This window comes from Herpailurus yagouaroundi, unplaced genomic scaffold (genome assembly GCF_014898765.1).
Source record: "Herpailurus yagouaroundi ecotype Mexico unplaced genomic scaffold, PumYag 28, whole genome shotgun sequence".
In the NCBI taxonomy this organism is placed as follows: Eukaryota; Metazoa; Chordata; class Mammalia; order Carnivora; family Felidae; genus Herpailurus; species Herpailurus yagouaroundi.
The window spans coordinates 159471958-159481957 of NW_024412376.1; positions in this window are offsets into that span (position 1 = coordinate 159471958).

Sequence of the window (10000 nt, forward strand, 5' to 3'; positions counted from 1 at the left end):
GAGAGAGAGAGAGAGAGAGAGAGAGAGAGAGAGAGAGAGAGAGAGAGGTGCTCTGATGATCTGGATGAAGCCCTAAATCACCTAATGCTGAATCTTGTACATGTTTGGCAAGCTTATTGGAGAGAGCCTGGCAGTTTAGTAGTTATTGGAAGACTACATTTCCACACTGTTTAGGCCTGTGTCTATTGAGTATCTATTACTCAAGTTAAGATTTTCATCTGATAGATAACTCATCATAATCAGCTGTAGTAAACTGCCAGATTACTATAAGTAGCTCTAATTTCTAGGGAATTTCAATGTAGGGAATGTGGTAGGCAGCTTCTAAAATGGCCTTCAATGATCCCAGCTTTCTGGTAGTTACACTGTTATATAACCCGCTTCCCTTAAGGGTGGGCTGGACCTGCAGACTCACTTCTCATGAATAGAATATAATTGAAGTGATGGGATGTCACTTCCAAGATCAGGTTGCAAAGAGACTATAGTTTCCATCTTGGGTACCTGCTCTGTATCTCTTTTTCATAGACCTTACTCTGGGGGATGTAAACTCTGTGTTGGGAATAGGTCTAAGACTAGGCTCATGCGACTAAAAGCTGATGTCTCTGGAAGGCTTGTGAATGAGTATGGAAGTGAATCTTCCCTGTACCCCCTTTCCTTCCCCCAGTTGAGCTGAGATGACTCAGGCTGCCATGGCCAATGCTTATGAGACCCTGAACTGAAGAACCTAGATAAGCTGCGCCCAGATTGTAGGTCAAAAGAATCTATGTGATAATAAAAGCTAATTCTAAGTTTTGGATTAATTTGTCATGCAGCGGTAGGGAACGAATATTGGGAAGGAACATGACATGTCTGTAATTTCATCCATTCTGGATCCTCTCACATGGATCGCTTTCCTGTTCAGGTACATCTGAAGGGGAGAGACGTCATCTGGGGAGGTGTGCTGAGGTTTTCGTACTAGTGGAAATTTTAATAATTCATTTCAAATCTTTTTCATTCATCATGCTCCTGGAAATATTGAAGAAAAGGGAGACTAGAACTAAATTCTAGGAGACTGACAGATGCAGTCCTGATGCAATTGAAGTTGTCGGGTTCAGGAGAAATTCTCAAGAGGGTATAGTATGGATACCTGTATTAGTCAGCTCTGGCTGTTATAACAAAATGCCATGAACTAAGTAGCTTAAACAACAGACATTTATTTCTCACTGTCCTGGGAGCTGGGAAGTCCAATATCAAGGTGCTGACTGATTCAATTTCTGAGAGCCCTCTTCCTGACTTGCAGATATCTGTCTTCTTGCTGAGTCTTCACAGGCTTATGGGAGACGCAGGACAGAGCAAGCGGGCTTCAAGCTCTTTGGTGTCTTTCCTTTCCTTCCTTCCTTCCTTCCTTCCTTCCTTCCTTCCTTCCTTCCTTCCTTCCTCCTTTGTTCTTTCTTTCTTTCTTTCTTTCTTTCTTTCTTTCTTTCTTTCTTTCTGTTTTTTTTTTAATTTTTTTTTCAACTTTTTTTAATTTATTTTTGGGACAGAGAGAGACAGAGCATGAACGGGGGAGGGGCAGAGAGAGAGGGAGACACAGAATTGGAAACAGGCTCCAGGCTCTGAGCCATCAGCCCAGAGCCCGACGCGGGGCTCGAACTCACGGACTGCGAGATCGTGACCTGGCTGAAGTCGGACGCTTAACCAACTGCGCCACCCAGGCGCCCCTCTTTCTGTTTTTTTTTTTGGGGGGGGGATGCTGTGGACAGAAGGAGAGGGAGAGAGAGAATCTCAAGCAGGCTTCATGCTTAGCACAGAGCCTGCCTGACTCAGGGCTCTATCTCAGGACCATGAGATCATGACCTGAGCCAAAATCAAGAGTCAGATGCTTAACTGAGTCACCCAGGTGCCCTACTAGGTATCTTTTCTTATAAAGGCACTAATACCATCTTGCGGGCCCTACCTTCATGGTTGTGTCTTACTCTAATTACTTTCCAAAGGCCTAACCTCCAAATACCAGCACACTGGGGTTAGGACTTCAACATACAAATTTGGTAGAGAGGGCACTCACATTCAGTCTATAACAGTACAGAATTGGAAATTTGGGGCAGGTGACTGAGGGTGGAGGGTGAGGAATCATGCTGTCACTAAATACAGCGGAGACACTCCCTTTGTGCAGTTGTGGCCTCTAGCCAAGGGAAAAATTATAGTTAGTGTATTTGTGAGTAGGTTCTGGAATAAGACAGTACAGAGTGGCAGTTACAAGAATAGACACTGGAACCAACCCACCTGCATCTGGCTTCTGGCTCTGCCGTGTACAAGCTGTGTAGACTTGTGGATACTTCATCTTACTTAATTTTTCCCATACCTTGGTTCGCTCATCTATAAATAGGGGTAACAATAGGATTACTTTGAGTATTAAACAAATTGATAGGTGAAACATGCTTTGCACAGTGTCTGGCTTGGTGTAGGTTTTAAAGGGGTCCTTGCCTCCACCATCAGATTACCTGTGCTTCCATTCTGGCTGAGGCCACCTGTGTGGCTGTAGGTGTATGAGTTATCCGCTGATTTTCCCCACTTTCTCATCTGTCAACATGAGACTAATAACAGCATATCCCATAGATTTGTTGGGAATGTGACAAAAATAACACACATAATGTGTTGAGCACCTAGTAAGCATTTGGTAGAAATCAGCTATTATTGTCTTTCCACCTTGTTCTATAAAACAACTTAACTCATTTTCCCAACTCTGAGGGTCAATACGAAATTTGAACTTGCTTTATAGAAATTGGCTTTAGGATCAATTTTGTTGGAACAGTTCCAGGAAAGGAGATTCCCTAACCCATCTCAGGTGGCTCTTTTTCTTCTGTCAGAACTTATTTCAGTTAAAAACAATCTTGTTGAGGGGCCATGGATTGTAGTGGAAAAGTTTGAACTCTGCTGCCAGTGAGAGCTGGTGTTGATTTTCTTCTCTACCTTAAGGTAGAGATTAACTGTAATTATAATTATATTATACAACATAATAATTATTATATAATTATTATCCCTATACAATTGTATAGATGGAGACATCTATACATCCATTGTATAGATGGAGACAATAATGCCTCTTTTGCAGTGTTGGCGGGATGATGGAATAAATGAAATAAAGTAAACAGACACTCCTTCTCAAGATTGCCCCAGAGTGAGTGTGCACGGGTTCTTCCTTCCTTCTTCCCAGAGATCATCAAGTGTCCTTTTCCACTACCTTCTTTTCCTCTGCATGTAGTACCGTAATGTAGTGAGCATTTGTGAATTCTGCCAGTTAATTAATTTCATGCAGTGTTGCTGGGTGGCTTAATCCCCTTTCCTAGCACTCCTGGGACTATATGAAATACAAGACAAGCATTCTTACCATAAAGTTATATTGAGGAATTTAATGAACAGAAAATGCCATATACCATCTGTCTCAAAATTAAGTAGGTAGCCTGTGCATAGACACGGAATTCTTGGGCGACCTCATTCTGTAGAACCTGTTTGCTCTGCCCGTTCCCCTACTGGAAGTGTGAGATGTTCCCTGATGTTGGCCTCTGGGCTCGCCTACTGTGAGGGAACAGCACTGAAGAAAGGAACTTAGGCCCCCTGGAACCCACACTTGTAGTGGATGAAGCTAATGGGCTCAGGACAACTTCCTGAGTTCAAGTGTCAGCTGCAATACCAACTGAGGCAAATTACTACAACTGTGCCTCAGTTTTCTCCTGTGTAAAATGGTTGTATAATTCCAGCTGTGGTAACAGAGCAATTCTCAGTAGTTTGACACACTTACTCTTTCTTCCTTCTTTCCTTCCTTCCTTCCTTTCTTCCTTCCTTCCTTCCTTCCGTCTTTCCCTTGTTCCTTCCCTTCTTCCCTCCCTTCCTTCCTGTCCCTCCTCCCCTCCCTTACTCCTTTCCCTCCTTTCTGCCTTCCCTCTTTCCTTCCTCATTTGCTGTATGATGAGGGAGAGAGTGAAAGACTACAAAATGCTGATCTCTGACGAACCACACTGGAAAGTGGGTGCATCCCTTCTGCCTACATTCCACTAGCCAGAAGCCAGGCATAGGGTCCTTTTCTGAATCCAGGCAAGTGGTCATGGGAGGCCTTCCTGTGTGTTGGATAAAACACAGCAGTGAGAACTCCTGATATTGTCTTTGCTACAATGGGGGTAACAGTTTTTCTGTCTCCCAGAGATGCTGTGAAGTTTACACAGGAAAGTCCAAATGGAGCACATAGAGTAAGCCCTCGACATCTGGCCTCTTAACTCTGCACTTGGCTAATCCTCAGCATCACCACTTGTTCATCTCCTAGTCCTCCCCATGCACACTGATTGCAAATAATCCAGGGGGCTGGAATAACTCCCCTTAGAGCCACAATCCCAGGGCTTCTGTCTGATCCTCAAACGGGGCATGGTTAAAATTTGCCCCTAAGAGGCCACCTTTTGATAATCTGTGCTTCTTGCCATTGACTTGGGCTTCCCAGTTGGCTCTAGATGATTGATGGTTCCAGGTTAGCTTCTCGCTGATTTCATGGGTGTGGAGAGTGGGAAGGGGGGCTTGATGAGCCCACTGTAAACCTTACCATCCCTTTCCTTTGCCCATGGGTTATTTCCCATTTCTACTGGTTTCTCTGTTCTCCTGTTAGTCTGCCAAGGAGTTTGAGATTGCTAAGGTTGTTCATGTATTCATTTATTCACTCATTTATTAATTTATCCTAAAAGTAGTCTTCAAATGTCTGTTATGCACTAGGCAATACTGGGGAACGAATATATCAGCGAACATAAGATAGAAACACCTTTATCCTCATAGATGCTGCATTCCATACTGTGTCTGTGTCCGGAATGGGGTAGACACCAAAATAAACATAACTATAATTATAATAATGCTATATCAGCCATGAGTGCCATGGGGAAAAAAATAAACATTGTGGGCAAGATGAATGTTATGGACTGAATGTTTGTGTGCCCCCCAAATTCATATGTTGAAATTTAATCCTCAATGTGATGGCACAGGAGGTGGGGCCCTTGGGAGGTAATTAGATAATGAGTATTGAGCCCCTGTGAATGGGATTAGTTCCCTTAAATGAAGATACCAGAAAGTTAGCTTGCTCTTTCTCCTCCATGTGAGGGCACAAAGGGAAGTCATATGTCTTCAGCCTGAAAGTGGGTCCTCACCAGACCCTGGCCACGTTGGCACCCTGGTCTTAGACTTCCAGCTTCCAGAACTGGGAGAAGTAAATTTCTGTTGTTTGTACTCCCCCTGTCTAAGGCTATTTGTTATAGCAGCCTGAGCTGACTGATACAAGATATGTTGTTAAGTGTGCTGGAGATGGGTAGAACTACAACTGGGGTGTGTGTGTGTGTGTGTGTGTGTGTGTGTGTGTGTGTGTGTCTTGTTGTTTGTTTATTTTTAAAAAATTAATTGCTTATTTTTTAGATTAGTTTTAGGTTTACAGATACACAAGGCAGGAAGTACAGAGAGTTCCCACATATGCCTTCTTTCCCTGCACACAGTTTTCCTAATTATTAATGTCTTACAAGTGTTGTAACTCATGAGCTGGTATTGATATATAATTATTTACTAAGGTCTATAATTTAAGTTACAGTTCTATCGGTACACTGTAGTTTTACAAGGAGTGATATATTAGACACCTCTTGTGCCTATCAACCCCCTGGGACACCTGTGGGACACCTGCATTCTCATGAATGCATGTGGAAACCTGCATGTGTAAGGGTGTTAAGCATCTCATGGGGAAACCTTCTCCCAGTGGAGGGTGGGAACTGATGGATGATGGCCTAAAACCTTTGGGAACAAGGGCTAAGATGGATGTAATGTTTTTGTTGAATACATGATGCCATAAGTCCAGAGAAGCTAAGAGATTTCTTGGCGACACACAGCCCTTCAGTGGACATTCTGGGGATGAGATCCTTGGTTTCTGGGCTCTGTTAGGAGGGGAATAAAGAAAGAGAGAGCCCATTGTCGATTGGGTTCCAGGTAAGTGCACGAATCAAGGGTAATCATTTTGCAGTCCATTCCTCTGGCCTCAGTTTACATGGTTGTTGTTTGTTCCCTTGTTATTATTACTCAGCAATGTATTCAAGCTTTTAAAAAAGGAAAATTAATACTTGCTTTTTAAATAGCAGTTTCCAGTGACTCATTTAGGAGGAAATCTTCCTAGGAACTTGGATATTGGAAGATTGAATAATTTGAACTATGTTTGTTTTTCTGTCTTGGACTTCGATCCTGTGAAGGTGTCTGCACCGATAGCTCAGGGGATTAAAATATCATTTTCATTTGCTTCTCATGCCCTAGTGAAGGTCACCGAGACCCACCTTCCATCGTCCTTGGATATCACAGCACGTCTTGAAGGTGACCCAGACTGACCACATCTTGGGGGTTTCAGGCTGTTCCGTTTCCATATTCATTTAGTCACTGGGCTTTTTATGTGTGATTTTTGGTGACCATGAAATTGAGAGATGAAGAGGCCTGGATGCTGCCAAAAGCTGTGTGGCCAAGGCTCCGTGTGAGTTTCTCTTGCTTTGCCAGCACGATTTATTCCTGACTGTGGCTCTCCTCCCGTTCAATCCTCCATCCTCCCGGCAGGGCCAGTGACTGTCCCCCCCTCCCTGCAGGCCTACCTGACCTGGGGCCCAAGGGCTATGGGTCTTAGGGATTCGTTGGAACATCTCTCCCCTCATGTGTCTGGAAGCAAATGTGAAGTTTTGGCTTTTGTTCATCACTCTCTTATTCTGAAATAGAGAAATGAGACAGGGAGTGTTAATGGTAGAACCTTTGGAAATCCCTTCTTAGTTGTTATAACAGCAACTAACCTGTATATCGAGCTTACTATGGACCAGGCTGCCTTTTAAACATTATATAAAATATGCCATTTAACTCTCATTATAACCCTATGAGTAGCAGCTCTATCTATCTATCTATCTATCTATCTATCTATCTATCTATCTAATCTATTTATCTATCTGTCTGTCTATCATCTATCACCTACCCATCTATCATCATCATCATCATCATCATCATCACTATTTAACAGACGAAGAGCTGGGATCTGAATCCCATTAGTCTGGCTTTGGAGTCCATGCTCTCAGGTGCAACATAAAAAGTTGGACGTGAAGGGAATCATCACAGCTGACCTTCTCATTTACTCACATGGAAATGTACTCATGTAGCTCAGAGAGAGGAACTGACTATCCTAAAATCACAGCAAGGTAGTGACTGCTGTGTTCCATTCAGAAGCTCCTCTCTTCAGAAGCTCCTCTCCTTCCTGCAGAAAGAATCTCTGTCCCTGGGGCTTAGGCTTCTCCCCTTAGGGAGAAAGTCTAATGCATTAGGCATTCGGGATTGAAACAGCTATTGAATGACTTTTTATTCAAGGTAGAATAACCTGCCTAAAGAGGCAAGAAGGAGGTGGTGAGCAAGTGGGGAGTACGTGTGTGTGGGGAAGGAGGATGCTGAATTTAGCAATTGTGCTGCATTAGGCTCTGGCCAAGCTCCAGTGATTTTTATTCGTTATTATTATTTTTATGGGAAAAGGAACCTGCAACAGTTTAGGCTCAGCTATTTGCCTTCAGGCATTGGTTTGTCAAATTTGGAGCCAATGCCAGTTCAGCACAGTGGGTGTTCATGGACGGGGTGTGTGTGTGTGTGTGTGTGTGTGTGTGTGTGTGTGTGCATGCACGTGTGTACGTGTGCTCAGGTGTTTGTCGGTGTGTGTCCGTCGTGTTGGCATAAAAGGCAGTCCATCCTAGGCTTGCTTGCTACTTCTTACCTCCAACCCACCTCCCTAATGTGTCAAGAATTATAAATTAATCACCTGGCTGGTTTGCACTGAACTTACTAGTGTTTATGAAAGGGAATTCATTGGATATGCCTGTTAATGGAACACGTGTAATAATACTAAATCCTGTGATTAAAAAGAAATTTAAGGCCCATGAGTTTTTAATAGAAAAACATGTCATTCGAGTGTTTATTTGCTGGAGTAAAATGGCTGAGATTTTTTTAAGGGTCTTTAATTTTAGAAGGACCATGGTGTTCACACTGAAAGTTAGCAATGCCTTTGCAGAATCCCCTTTAGATTTTGTTTGGCAGAAGACTCTTTGATAAAGCAGAAGCTGTTTATTGCTTCCTTTTTGATGAAAAATATATTGCAGAATAGTTCTACCCATGGGTTTTATTCATTCATTCATTTATCAAAACTGTATTACATACCTACCATGTACAAGCACTGGGCTAGACTGGGATTCAGGATAAAAATACTTGGTCCTTGCTCTTAGATGACCTACATGTGATGAGGGGCAGACATGTGAAGAAATAATTCTGATACTTGTTCTGAAGGAGGTGTGTAAGGGGCAATGAGGGTATGCCAGGAGTCAAGGCTGCCCAGAGGAGGTAGGATTTAAGCTGAGACTTATCCAGTTAATCAAGATAGAGGAGTCCATCAAGGATAGTACTACAAATTCAGGGGTCTTGGGAGCAAGTTGTGTTGGGGGAGAACTATAAGGTGTTTCTACCTTTAGAGTCTAAGTGTCCTTTATCCAAATGATGTTAATTGCTTAAATTCTCTCATTCATGCAATTATTCATTCAGTTGCACGAAGATGCTATTTTTGTTCACGTATGTCTAGACATATATACATGCACACATATGCCAATATGTACACATATATATGTATATATTAATATTCTTTGGTGAAGTGTGGTACCTTGATTTTCTTAAATTTTAGTGAGATTTAATCATCCACATTATTTTATACTGAGGTGTAGAAAGTCCTACATGTAAAATGAAGCTGGTTGATTTTGGCTTTTCAGAAGTTTGCCTGTGGGTTTTGTAGAAATCTTTTCATTTTCCAGGGAAAGCTTGCATAATTTCTCCACAAATCCTATTTATCTTTCAAAATGGCAAGGAGAGCAAACTGTTTTGGGTTTCATGGAGTTGGAAGACTGTAAAATCTCTACACGTTTTCAGGACATCTGAGTATAGGTTTTAGGAGTTTGGGATGTCTTTAAGAGAAGAGTTGTTTTAGTTTTATTTTTTATTTTTAGCCTTGCTGGATGATTTTAGAAAAGTCAAAATAAGTCCCCATGCATTTGGATTTTCTAAAACTCAAATAAGTATGCATTCATTAAATATTGATCAAGCACTCCTAATGAAATTTAAGAGGGGATAAGAGATGAAAGGAATCCAACCTATGCTCAGGAAGCTTACAATCTGTTGAGGGCAAGGGGCAAATAAAGGGGTGGGGGAGAAGGGTGGACACTGTTATGGAGGCATTCTTGAAAAAGAAGAGGCTGAGCTGTGTCTTGAAGAACTACTATGGCAGAAACACTGGTGTGTGTTTGGAGCAGAGGAAAAATTGTAGACCACAGTGGGGAGGTGAAACTGAGCATTTATCTGGTTTTTGAAGGATGGGTAACATGTCAGAATGAGATTGAAAGTTTATGTTTTGAGACCACTCAGCTCTGCCGCGTCCCAGATGATATATGATAATATATAACAAAAGAGAAAAAAAAACCCAAATAGTTCAAATATAGGACACATTTTCTCTGCAGTTCAGAAAAATGAAAAGAAATACAGATCTGAGAGCTGTGCTGGGGCCCTGATGATTTCTGGATTCCCATGGAGGCAGGAGAGGCTTGGCGTTGAGGCCTCATGGGGTAATTGGGACTAAGATGCCCTATTGGTGCCAAGATCACTGCTTTTCAACAGCCTTAGGAGGTGGTTCTCCCCACTGGTGTGAATAGTTGCCACTTTTTAGTTTGTATGAAGTTATACACCTTTCAGTTATGGGCCAAGAGAATTTCCTGGCTCAGTGATTGTATCTGTGAGTGCTTTGGGGGGCAAGAGCTTCTAGTTTCCCATTTGGGACCTAGTTCTGGCCCTGAGTTCCAGAAGCCCAGGTGAAGGTAGAAAAGGCTAGACATGGAAGAGTAAATGGATACAGACATATTCAACCCTCCATCTCCACCACAGAAAAACAACAATTTTTCTATCCAAACCATGC